The sequence below is a fragment of the Macaca fascicularis genome, chromosome X, assembly GCF_037993035.2.
Source record: "Macaca fascicularis isolate 582-1 chromosome X, T2T-MFA8v1.1".
NCBI lineage: Eukaryota > Metazoa > Chordata > Mammalia > Primates > Cercopithecidae > Macaca > Macaca fascicularis.
The window spans coordinates 6,311,292-6,325,648 of NC_088395.1; positions in this window are offsets into that span (position 1 = coordinate 6,311,292).

The following is a 14,357-nucleotide window of genomic DNA, read 5'->3' on the forward strand; positions in this document are numbered from 1 at the left end:
CATACAGAGCTGATTTTTAATTTTTAAAATTTGTTTGGTAGAGATAGAGTAACACTTTTTAAAAACAATGACTTTTAGGAAAGATAAGTGGGCCCTTATAGATACAACAGTTTTGTGACAGTGCCTGGTGTTATGCCAACTTCTTGTCTCTAGTGATAAGAGTTCATCTTCCCTGGTTGCTCCAAGAAAGGAGATTTATGAGAATTGACTCCCTCATCTGAAAATCATATTTATGCATATTCTGACTCCTTCACTTATTCTGGCTCCCCACTTCTGCCTACTCCAAAACTTTTAAAATTTAGTCAGATTCGAATCACCTTTACTTAGCAATCAAGACTTTGCATTTATTGGTGACCTCTGTCATAGTCTAACCTTATCATAGCCACTACATGCAAATAGTGTCCTTTTATCCACATGCACCCAGTGGGGAAATGAACAAGGAAAGACTCAGATACAGTATTGGAGAGAGAGTTAAAGGACCAGGCCCAGAGAAAGCAGCTTTGGACTAAGTCTTGAAGGGCTAGCAAACTGCAGCCCAACAGAGGATCGGGAAAGGGATTTTAAGCAAAGGGAAGCTTTGTACAAGAGCAGAAAAGCCAAAACAGGCAGAGATCTCTTACCAACTGTCAGTATCTGACAGAGCCCTAGGATTTGTGTAGAAATTTCTCTGGATTGGTAGTAATTTATGGAATCTGAATTTCCTCCTCAGGGCAATAAAGAGCTCATAAGAAGTATGAGCACAGCGGTGGTGATATGAATATATTTGAATGTAAGAAATGGCATGTTAATGGCACTCTCCTATGGCCTAATTTCTCTCCTAAGGTCCCCAAGTTTGTAAACTTATTTCCCTTCTCCTATGCTGCCTCCAAGTTTTCCCACATACAAACTCTCTGTACCTTTTGTCAGTGTACAGCCAACATTAGAATTTCTAATTGCCTTTGCAGAAGAAAAGAAATATGCAGTGTACAATTAAAAAGCCGATTTCATTCAGGTCATTGCAATAGGGAGAATGTTCATTAATGAGGAACATCTCAAAGGGCAGGATTGGAGCCTGGGGTTTTGTAGAGAGAAGTCAACAGAGAATCATCCTTATCATCTGCTAGGCTTCAGGATGGAAGGAGGTGGGCCTTATCTGGGGATACTCAGTTAACCCTTTGCTGGAATTCAAAAATGTGGGGGCAATAGCAAAGTCATGGAATCAATCTAGATGCCCATCAATAGTGAATTGGATAAAGAAAATGTAGTACATACACACCATGGAATACTATGCAGCCACAAAAATAGAATTGAAATGTCTTTTGCAGCAACATGGATGCAGCTGGAGGCCATTATCCTAATCAAATTAATATAAGAACAAAAACTAATATAAGAACAGAAAACTAAACACCGCATGTTCTCACTTACAAGTGGGAGCTAAACATTGGGTACTCATAGATATAAAGATGGCATCAATAGACAATGGGGACTACTAAGAGAGGAAGACAAGGAGATGAGCAAGGGTTGAAACATTAACTGTTGGGTACTATGCTCAGTACCTGGGTGATGGGATCATTTGTACTCCAAACCTCAGCATCACACAGTATACCCAGATAGCAAACCTGCACATATACCCTCTGAATCTTAAATAAAGGTTGAAAAAGAAAAAAAGAAAAGAAAAAAAAAAACTGCGAGGGGAAATTGTTAACTCTTGCTGTGTTCTGGGAGCTTAGGGCTCAGGTAATGTTCAACATTGTCACCCTGCTACCCAGGTGCCATGGTGATGGGCTTGATCTCTACTTCTAATACAGAGAGAAACAGCACCTGTACTAGGGAGATCTTTGGTGTTCACATAGCTATATGCACTTTTTATTTTAGGGTGAGAGGGTTTGATTGCATATTTTCATTAATTATAATTTGAAAAATGTCTTTCACTATCATAGTTCATTATAGATAAAATCATGTAGATTTTCAAGATGGGACCAAATGGAAACTGCGATCAAGTAGTTCTCATATACATGAGCTGTTACAGATGCATTGGCCATTTGTAGTCCTAATCCAGCGGGTTTTTGCCCAACAAACACAGTAATTCACCAAAGTGAATTATGTATTTATCCTTTAATGTATTATATGATGTAGTATATTTCTGACAGAATAAAACTTCTATTTTATCAGACATTGGTGAGAATTGAATACTCCCCTATACTATTATAAGTCTGAAATTGGAAGGGGGTGGCCTACTGAATAGTTCTGTCTTTACATATTTGAAAGGATATTTCTCCTCCTTTACCCACCTGCTTCCACTGCTGGGCACTGAGGGTACATTATATCCTTGTGCCTTCTCACAATGTCAGGTGAATGAGGCAGCAGGTGTATTTCTGACCAAAGGCAATAGGTGTATTTCTAGAAGTCAATCATTATAGGCCAGGAAAGCTAGGAAAATTTAACATTACAAGGAAGTGACTGTGGGCACTCACATCCAAACTAAATGTATTACCAACTCATCTTCTCTCTTTTGGGATCCACAGAATGCTCTGGTCACTCCAACATGGCCTGGTACATGGTCCAAAATGTCTTGCCAGTCACAAGCCTGGATAGAATCCATCCATATTGCCATCTGATAAACTGAGAGGAGACTTGTATTTCCTCCCAAAGAAGATAGGAAGCTTATCTCAAAACATCAGCCATGATGGAGATAAGCTTGAAGGGGGAAAATTAATTCAAAGCAATCCAAGAGAAAAGTAGTTCAAAGAAGAAAATACAGTTCAAAATAAAGAGAAAGGGGAGAAAAAAAATTTAACCCTTTACTCCACCCTCTAGAAGATTCTTCCTTGACGTTGGGCAACTTTATGAGGATGTACTTGAGCACCAGAGGGACAGTGCCTAGAAAAAAGGAAAGTTCCCTCTAGATTATTATGTGCAGCTCACTGCTCTAAGGCCAGCTCTTGGAAAACACTAAATTTTTCTTTAATAAGTACTTATGCTATGTCTTTTTCCATGACTAATAATGCATTGTGCTTGGAATTGTTAAACTCACAGGAGAGTAAAGTCATCACAGCCATAATAAGATATCAAAATGGACATATTTTAATAAATTTATTTTTTAAAGCAACTTTACATAACTCATTGATTGAGAGAGGTAAGCAGATTGATCAGTTCCAAGGAAAAAGCTTTTTGAAAAATCACAAATATATAGGTCAGGAAGACTGAAATGGATATACAAATGGAGTCTTAACTGGTTTCTCTAGGTGCAATGGGGAAACAGTCAATCATGCCATGTAATTCAGCCAATATGGGACAGAAAAGAATTTGCAAATCTCTAAGAATTATTTTGGCATTACTCTCTGTTAAATACAATCTACAGAGTTATAAAATAATTCAGAAAAAAATCAAAGGTTAAAATCATATAACTCAGGAGAGTGTGCTCTGTGTTGAAAATGCATATTCTTAAGCACTTATTTGGCCACTGTATCCCCAGCTAACTGGACACCTCACTGTTTGTGTTTGACTTGTGATAAATCCAAAACTATTCTATTTCCATTCTAAATACCATGTGACTCTAAAGTTAATTTATTTGTAGTCAATGACACAGAATGTAAACACAGATGTACATTATCTCCATCAAGAAAAAAATCATTGTTTGAAGCTCTTAAGCACCCTGTAAACGGTAAAGGTAGGTTTTCAAGTCTATGCTTCAGATTATTTTTAAAGCCTGCCACAAAGTACAAATTACCTCACTGGCTGCAAATTTATTTTCTTCATATTCTACATTATTTCTTGGAGCAAGCAAAAGCCATTTATGCACAAATTTGAGAAGTAAAAGAAAGCCCAAGATGAATACTATTCTGAATTTAAATGCAAGAACAACTTAGATAGCATCATGAGTGATATTTTTTCTGTGATTTATGCATTAATATCCACAGGGAGATTTCTACAAATGAATCAATCAGTGGCAATATAATTGGATGAACCAGAATTACTCAAATTTCCTTCTGCATTGATTTTTAATGGGGACAGTGAAGGGAAAATTTTGCCTCTTGGGGGCTGTTTGGCAGTATCTAGAAATTCTCAATTGTTAAAATTGAGTGTGGTGGGATTGGGTATTTGTAATATAGAGACCAGGTGCTGCTAAAAATCCTACAGCATACAGGACACTGATCAGAACAAAAGTTATCCAGCTTGAAATTTCAGTAGTGTAAAGGCTGAGAAATTTTCACCTAAAGGGACTAGTCTGAAAAGTGAAATTCCTTTCATTTCATGATTTAAGGCATCAGGTGTTGGGGGGCAGAAAACAGATCTTATTACTTTACAGGTTTTCTTCCATGTTTCTAGAGGCCTTTTAAAACTCATTCTTAAAATGTTTCCTAAAGTCTTGAATGTGTCTCGGCAAACTGTGGTAGAGAGAATGGCCCTGTTCCAAGAATGTCCATGTCTTAACCCCTGAGACCTCTAAAAATGTCACTTTATATGAGAAAGGGACTGTGCAGACGTGATTAAAATTAATGACCTTAAGAAAGGGAGATCATCTTGGAATATCCAGATAAAACCAGACCAATAACAAGAGCCCTTAAAAGTGAGAAAGGAAGTCAAAAAGATATATGAGAAGGAAGGATGTTATGATTTGAATGCATGCTCCCCTTCAAAATTCACATGTTGGGAAATAACTCAGAAACAGAAAGTCAAATACTGTTTGTTTTCACTTGTAAGTGGTAGCGAAACAATGAGTACCCATGGACATAGAGAGTGGAATAACAGACACTGGAGACTCAGAGGGGTGGGAGGAAGGTGAGGGATGAGAAATTACTTACTGGGTACAATGTTCAGTATTCAGGTGATGGTTACACTAAAGGCACACAGTTCACCCCATGCAATACATTCACATAAGAAAACTGCACATGTACTCCCTAAATCCATAAAAATAAAAAATAAATTTATGTGTTGGAACTTAAAACCCAAAGTGATGACATTAAGAGGTAGGACCTTTTGGGAAGTGATTAAGTCATGAATGCTCCACTCTTATGAATGAATTAGTGCTCTTATAAAAGAGGTTGAACGCCACACTTCAGTCCCTGTTTTTTGTCTGTCCATCTCTTCTGCCATGTGAGGACACAGCGTTCATCTCTTACTGCCCTCTTCCCCACCATGTGAAGATGCAGTGAGAAGGCACCATCTTGGAAGCAGAGAGCAGATCTCGCCAGACATCAAATCCACTGCTGCCTTGATCTTGGACTTCCCAGCCTCCACACCTGTGAGGAAAAAGAACATATCTGTTCTTTCTAAATTGCAATTTTGTGGCAGCAACCCAATGGACTAAGACAGGGAGTCAATGAGATTTGATGTGAGAGAAGGACTCAAAATGTCACTGTTGAAGGGGGCTTCCCATGGAAACACTGAGTGGGAATGCAAGCAGCCTCTATGAGCAAAGACCAGCCTCTGGTTGACAGCCAGACAAGGAAATGGGCACTTCAGCCATACAACTGCAAGGGACTAAGTTTGACTAACAATCTGAATGAGCTTTGCTGTGGATCAATTATGCCTTCCACAAATTAATATATGTTGAAAACCTAATTCCCCAATGAGACTGTATTTGGAGATAGGGTCTTTGAAAGGTCTTTTAATTACAGTTAAATTAGGTCATAAGGGTGGGATCCCATTTCAATAAGGTAGGTGCCTTATAGGAGGAAGAAGAAACACTAGAGTACTCTCTCTCATGTGTTTTCTCTCTCTCTCTCCCTCTCTCTTTCTACCATGTGAGAACACACCAAGAAAGCACTACTGGCCTGGCACGGTGGCTCACGCCTGTAATCCCAACACTTTGGAAGGCTGAGGCGGGTGAATCAGCTGAGGTCAGGGGTTCAAGACCAGCCTGGCCAACATGGTGAAACCCTGTCTCTACTAAAAATACAAAAATTAGCTGGGCATGATGGCGAGCACCTGTTATCCCAGCTACTCTGGAGGCTGAGGCAGAGATAATTGCTTAAAACCCGGGAGGTGGAGGTTGCAGTGAACTGAGATCACACCAGTGCACTCCAGCCTGGGTGAAAGAGGGAGACTCCATCTCAAAAAAAAAAAAAAAAAAAAAAAAGGAAGAGAAGGCACCATCCACAAACCAGGAAAAGAACCCTCACCAAGAACAGAATCTGCCACTGACTTGACCTTGGACTTTCCAGCCTCCGGAACTATCAGAAATAAATGTCTGTTGTGTAAGAAACTCAGTCTATGGTATTTTGTCACAGCAGCCCAAGCTGACAAATACAAGCTTGAAAAGACATTTATCCCCAGCATTTTCTGTAAGGCAGGCAACCTGACAGACACCTTGATTTCAGCCTTGTAAGCTCTAGAAGAGAGCTCAGAGGACTCCACAAGATTTCTGATGTGTAGTAACTCTAAATAATCAATGTGTATTGTTTTAAGCCTCAATGTTTGTGGTCATATGTTACAGTATCAAAAGGAACTAGTACAGTTGCCTCCTAAATGTTCTTGCCCACAATTAAGAAAGCTGAAAACTCCCAAGTGAGTCTCAAACTTTTCTGCACTATGAGCAATGGCTCTTCACGGAAGAGGTGAGGGAATAGCTCCAGCAGGAACCTGGGGCTGTTGCCCAGTTATAAGGATGTATTATCTTTTCATAAGATAAGATATGAGGTGTCCTCCCAGAACTTCTCTCTTATGACAGCTTCCCATTCTATCCATAGCTTCAGCAACCAGTTCCTACTGATAAAAGAAAAACTTCAGCAGAATTAAATTTAAAGGAGTTTAACTGAGCAATGAACAATTTGTGAATCAGGTAGCCCCCAGAATCACAGCAGATTCAGAGAGACTACGTAGTGGAAGAAGATTTAGAAACAAACAAACAAAAAAAGGAAATGACATACAGAAATTAATTGGAAATGAGGTACAGAATGGCTGGATTGGTTACAGCTCAGAGTATGCCTTATTTGAACACAGTTTGAACACTCAACAGTGTATGAATGGTTGAAGTATGGCCACTGGGATTGGCCAAGACTTAGCTATTGTTACAGGTGCATACTACTAAGTTAGGTTTTCAATTTTATCTGCCTATTAAGCTAGGTTACAGTTGATCCACAAGGACTCAAATATAAATGTACGGAGTCCTTCTCAGGCCGTATTTAGTTTGCTTCAACACTATATAGCTACACACAGGTGCACCTGGCCAGTTGTGTTTTGCCAGATATATGACACATTCCTTTTGTCTCCCACACTGTGGCTTCTCCGTGAATACCTTAGTAAATGTCCCAGAGCTCCATCATTGTCAGGAAGTAATCATGGAGGGAACTTCTCACTCTTGGGGGAAAGAAATTGATTTATCTATGTGTCTCATATTTCCTTCCACCTCTTCCCTTGGATAGACTATCCTGAGATGGCTGTCACTTGACTTTTCAGGTGGCCACCAGCTGCTCTTGCAGGTGGCCAATGCATTCTTGCCATAGCTAGGTCTTCTCTAACTCACTGCCCCAGCCCTCTTGCTGCCTGGGATGGCATGACCAAGGGAAGCACTGTCCTCTAAGCCAGTGGCCCAGACTCTGCTCTCAGGAGAGGGCAGGTGAAGATGGGCAGCCCTTAGCCTTTGCATTTTAGCCTACAGTGTATTTGAGCTTGTGTTGATGATGTTGAACTCTACCCAAGCCTTGTGATCCTGGAAACAGCCACAGTTAAAGAATTTCTCCCAAACTTTGAGTTCTGGAAAATGGATTACTGCAAAGAACTATCCTTACCCATATGACTTAGATAATACTCATACATGTTTCCCCAGTTTACATAGGACCTAGACCTTCCAAGTTTCCATTCTTTGCCTCATAATTGATAATTGATGAGGTAGACTGTTTGTCCCCACTAATCAATGGGAACAAAATGCTTGTGAACCGAACACTGGGTCAGTTCTTCTTCTCCCCAGGACCTTGGACTTTAGCTCACCCTCAGCATATGCCAACAGAACACCCCTCCTTAAGGGCCTCTTCTGAAAACGGACTGGTCTTAGGGTAAGCCATTCTCTGCACTATTGTCCTATAATATCACCCTTTATGCAACTTCCCCTCTCCTGCTTTTCTCTAGCCTCGTTTTCACTTGCCCATAAAAGAAAAACCCTCTCTGCCTAACTCCTCAAATACTTGCAGACCTATAGTCAGAGCATTCTTGCTATTGCAATAATTCACCTTTCCCAATTAAAATAATAGGTGAACAGTCCTCCTCAACCCTTGCAATAATTATTTCAAAGAAGTCTTTTCTTACTTAGTCCAGATTTGTTTTTTTATTGACCCTATTAATATAAAAGTAATTCCTCTATCTCCTATTCCCTATGCCTCCAGAGATTTTTTTTATTTTTCTTCAGATATGGAGTCTCACTCAGTCACCCATGCTGGAGTGCAGTGGCACGATCATAGCTCACTGCAGTCTCAAACTCCTGGGTTCAAGTGACCCTCTCACCTCAGACTCCAGGATAGCTGGGACTACAGGCATGTACCACCACATGCAACCAATTCCTTTTTATTATTTGTAAAGACAGGGTCCCATCATGTTGCCCAGGCTAGTCTCAAACTCTTGGGTTCAAGAGATCCTCCCACTTCAGCCTCCCACAGTTCTGAGATTTCAGTTGTGAGTCACCACACCTGGCCTAATTATATATTTTTGAACCATATTCATAAGTAATATTTCCCTCCAAAATTGGAGGCCTGCATAGGGTTACTAGTAAAACAAAAAATTAAAGAGTACCAAGTAATTACTGTAATTCATAGCATAAAGGATGTGGACGGCAAAACTGTGTGCTTCTGGAGAAAACTGCTCATTCTTTCTATCACACCCCTACTGGTATCGGATTCTGATTCTATAAAGCTCTGTGCTACCCGTCGTCTTTGAGTTATTTTACAACTCTGTACATTGTAAACAACCAAGGGTAATGCAAAATAATTTTTGTCTCTAGACATGCAAATTTAGTCCTGTGGAAGTTCAAAAGACTCCCTCCACCCACAAAAATGAAAGTCTGTTTTGTCTCTATTTGCACATACATATTGATATTTTTAAACCTATAAATAGGATTGTTCTTTGGAATGTTTTTTAAATATGTTGTAAGACCTTCCTGGTGGTTCAAACACCAATAATGAGTTAAATAACATCTTTAACACTTGTTTATTTTTAGCTATCTGAGAGTCATAATTTTTCGTTCTCTGAAAATTATCCTTTAAAAGATATTTTTCATGGAGTGGACTTAGTTTTAGGAAAGGGAAAACTTCCCAAGGAAGAAATATTGGCAAACTTACACCTATCTATTTTCCCCTAGAGATGTATCTGAAGTCTTCATGAAAATTACCAGATAAAACTCTATTCTGTGATATTGCACTCTTCTCTTGGTAGAAGTTTGTCGCTTTCCTGACCTCTATGCTTTCTTCCAATGCAAACTGGACCTAGAGCTTGAATGTCAAGCTTGTTATAAATCTTTTAAAAAATGGATAATGCCTGTCAGCCAAACAGTTTTTGTTTTGTTCTTGACTCTCAGTCCTTCCTTGCTGTAATAAGAATATTCTGAGGAATGAGGCCTCTGGCTTTCTTCTCTCTTTCCTTTGAAGAATCTTGCTATAATTTGGATGTTTGACCCCTCCAAATCTCATGTTGAAATTTGACCCCCTAGTGGGAGGTGTTTGGGTCATGGGGGCAGATCTTCCATGAATGGCTGGGTGTCATCCTCACAATAATAAGTGAGTTCTCACTTTATTAGTTCCTGAGAGGTTGTTAAAAAGAGCCTGATACCTCCTCCTTTCTCTCTTGCTTCCTTCTCTCCATGTGGTCTCTGTACATGCCAGCTCCCCTTCCCCTTCCACCATGAGTGGAAGCAGCCTGAAGCCTTCATCAGATGCAGACGCTGGTGCCATGCTTCCTGTACAGCCTGCAAAACCACGAACAAATTAATTTCTTTGCTTTATAAATTTCCCAGCCTCAGCTATTCTTTTATAGCCACACTAAACAGACTAAGACTAACCCAGTAAGAAATTTGGCAATGGCTCGCCGGATGCAATAGGGAAAGGGGTTTGTGGATAGAGGCAAATCTTGCCTGTATGAAGGACACCAGTTAGGAACTGATCTGAAGGAAGTGTCAAAACATGAAGAGAACATCTCAACAATGAGCACTAACCTATTTAATGACGTTTGGGAGCCGTGGCCTTACACTCCTAACTTTTATTGAAGGACAAGCTAAAATTCAATGGAGGTCTTCATTTTCTTCTTTATTCCTTCCTACTCTGCAACAATTACTCAAGATGATTCTTGTATTGTTGGTGAAGCTGTCTTTTGTATGCAATCATTTGCACATTTGTCCATTGTATTAATCAGCTCTCATGCTAATAATAGAGACATACCCAAGACTGGGTAATTTATAAAGAAAAAGAGGTTTAATGGACTCACAGTTCCACATGGCTGGGGAGACCTCACAATCATGGTGAAAGGCAAAGGAAGGGAAAGTCACATCTTACATGGTGACAGGCAAGAGAGCATGTGCAGGGGAACTCCCCTTTATAAAACCATCAGATCTTGTGAGACTTATTCACTAGCATGAGAACCTCATGGGAAAGACCTGCCCCCATGATTCAAGTACTTCCCACCAGATCCCTCCCATGACACGTGGGTACTATGGGAGGCACAATTCAAGATGAGATTTGGGTGGGGACACAGCAAAACCATATCATCCATTAATTTGATGGTAAATACCAGATTAACAACAGAATATGTAACACATTCGTTTTTAATAATGACATTCAGTGAGATCATCTTTCCTTTCTTCAGACTGAATGAATGCTGTCTTCTGTACACTTCTTCTAAGTACTATAAATGATCCATTTTCCCGGTAGGGAACTACAAGCTAACTGTATTCATTTTCTAATGCTTCATAACAAATCGCTACAAACTTGGAGGCTTCAAATGATATATGTTTGCTTCCTTGGAGTTCCCTTAGGCCAAGAGTCCATACATGGCACAGGTGGGTCTTTGGCTGGCTTTTGAAGACTGCAGTCATCATCTCATGTGGAGCCCAGGTCTTCTTTCCAACTCAGGGTTGTTGGTTGAATTTATTTTCTTATGTTGCAAAATGCATGATGACTAAAGAGATCTGCTGTTTCAGATCTCTTGCTCCTAGACTTTCTCTTAAAAGGCTCATTAAATTAGTGAGGTCTCCCCAATATAATCTCCTTAACTCAAATTCAACTGATTACGAAACTTAATCACATGTACAAAATGACATCTACAAAAATCCCCGTAGCTATGCTAAACACTATAACCTAGTCTGTCTTGACATCAATCACAGTGAAAGGCCCTGCCTATACTCAAAGGCTGGGATTATACAGGACATGTAGTCTAGCGGGTGGGAATCTTAGAGGCTGTGTGATAATTCTGTGCCTCACGTTTAGCATAGAACCAGATATTCTCTTATAAATTCTGTGCCATGCTGTAAAATGACACAGTAAGTCAGTTTTGTCTATTTTATTTCAAAGGTCGTCTTTCTTTTCAAAAGACTTAATTAACCTACATATACCTCTAATGAGAGATTTTGCTGGTGTTTGAGAAATGGGGCTTATGCAAGAACTGTGTTCCTCTATCCATTTTTTTAAAAACTTCTGCTAGCAGCTGATTTAATTTAGACTCTGAAGAGTCAGGTCAGTCATGCAGATTCGGGAGAGAGCTACCACATAATTCTCAGGGTTGGGAATTCTACTTGTTCAAAATGGCAAAATAAAAGAATATCATGCACAGTTCAGATTTATTGCTGGCTCTCAACCATGCATATAGAATGTTGAGTGAAGTTCAGGCACTAAGTAAGACTCATGACTTTGGATGGAAACCAATAGATTATAGATTGTGGAATTTGAGATCTAGAAAGGACAATAAACATTTTTTCTCAAATATCTTTATTCTAAGAGCTGAAAGTCCTGACACATTAGAGGCTTCCTACAGGTTGCAGAGGCAGTGAATTCACAGACAGAAGAATAACACAGGTGTCAGAGTCCCAGCCCCCTGCATACTCCAATTTGATTCTGTCTACTGTTGTTTGTGGGTGACAACCCCCTACACACTGTTGATGTCTTGGCAGCCAGGAAGTGCTATGTCATGATGTTGGAAACTAAAGAGAAAACAATCCTATCTGTCCGTACAACTGTAATGTATCTTCACTTGGAACTCCCAGAGCACAATGCTGGCCTTTGAGCCTCAGGACAGACAGGAAATTAACTGAAAAACAACTCAAAGTGAAAATATCAACAGATACACACAAACTTAAAAGAACATTCAGATAAACCAATTAACATCCAAAGGGTTGAGACGGAAGGAAGGTGAGCGGGAGGTATGATGAGAATAAACTGAAAAAGGTTAGGTTCTCTCTGTTCTAGAAAAAAATGGGAAAGGAGGAGAATGTTGGAATGATGACTCTCTTCTATAAAGTCAGTCCAGGTTGGGCATGGTGGCTTACACCTGTAATCCCAAAACTTTGGGAGGCCGAGGTGGGAGGATAACTTGAACCCAGGAGTTTCAGGCCAGCCTGGGCAACATAGGGATGTCCCATCTCTACAGTAATAATAATAATAATAATAATAATAATAACTATAATATTAGCTGGGCATGGTGGAGTATGCCTGTGGTCCCAGCTACTCAGGAGGCTGAGGCAGGAGGATTGCTGGAGCTCAGGAGGTCAAGGCTGCAGTGCCCCATGATCTCATGATTGCACTTCAGCCTGGGTGACAGAGTGAAATCCTTTGTCAAAAAAATACACAACACAAAACAACTTTTAAAATTAAAAATATAAAGTCAGTCCTGCCCTAACATCAGCTTTAGGTACATCTGATTCTGCAGCTGAGTTCAGCTTCAGGTGAACTTGCAACATGATCTCTTCATGACTGTGTTTCAGCTTGTCATGGGAATTGTGACTCACTAAGCCCAAATTCCTGCCCTGCCTTCCACCATCTTATATCCCAGGTTAATAACAAAAGTCCTGCCTTACTCTCCATGTTTAAAATCTTTTCTTAGCAACCTATCAAGTTCTCCCGTTTCTTCAAGATTTGGGCCTTACTTTCTTCTTGTTGAGTTTTATCGTGACCAAAGTCTTTCTAGAGCAAACTGGAATGCACATCAGAAGCCTCTGGATGACTTGTTATGAATAAAACACTGATTGCAGGGCCCCACCTCAGAGTTCCTGATTCAGGAGGTCTGGTATGCAGGGGTGGAGTTGAAGTGAGAATGAATTTGCAATTATATTTTTGTTAAGAGATAGGATCTTGCTCTGTCACCCAGGCTGGAGTGTAGTGGTACATTCACAGCTCACTGCAGCCTTGAACTCCTGGGCTCAAAGGACCCTGCTACCTCAGCCTCCTGGGTAGCTGGGACTACTATGCTTGCCTGAAGAATTCACACTTCTAACAAGCCTCCTGTAGATACTGCTGCAGCTGGTCTGGGCACCACACTGAGTCTGAAGACTAAATTAGCAACATGGTATTATAAGTCAAGCTGTCTGATTTCTGTTCTTGATTTCCACTCCCTTTATTTGTTTATTTTTTCCTATACTATCTGCTTCCAGCACCACCATTGCCAAACTCAACCTATGTGGCTAAACTTCTTCAAGTGGTCTACAGCAGGTCACCACTATAGTCCTATTATATGCCTTCCCCAAGTGCTGTAAGGTAGGCATTACTATCCTTGTTCAACACGGAAACTGAGCTTAGACTTGGAGAGTAACTTGCTCTTTGCACAGAAATTATAAAAGGCCAAGTTAGCCTTTTATAGAGCCAATCCGGTCTGTCCTGGCTTCTGTGTCTTTTTATTTCTCACCATATTGCTGCACCAAAGGTTAACCATCTTCTTTCCGAAATCTGGATTCTGACAAATGCTAGTTCCCTTTCCTTCTTCCATCTCTTTCTGATGCTTTTGAAAGGACCGGCTTATAAACAGTCCATGAGGAGGGAAGAACAACATGGACTGAAGGTCAACAATTTGGAAAGCAGAAAGTTCAGCTGTTCCTCACCTGGCCAAGACATGCTGCCTGTTTTTGGCCGCATTTTCTTCTCCCCACCTTGTCACGACTCTAATGTTTGTTTTCTGATGTCAGTGAGCACCTGTCCTTGTGAGATGGAGAAGCGCCGTTTAGAGAACGATCCAATTTTGCAGCTTTCCCTGATTGGCAAATTGAGTTACACAGAGGTTAATTAGCTTTCCTAATATCTCAAGTTGGCCACGGTATTGAAATTAGCAAGGCGGAGTGAGTAATTGACAGCCCTGTGCTGTGATGGCTCACCAATTGTCCTCTATAGAAGAGATCATTGACATTTTCTGGGTTGCTCTTAAACTCATTATCTGCAAACATTAAAATGGACCCTGTACACTTATTATAGATT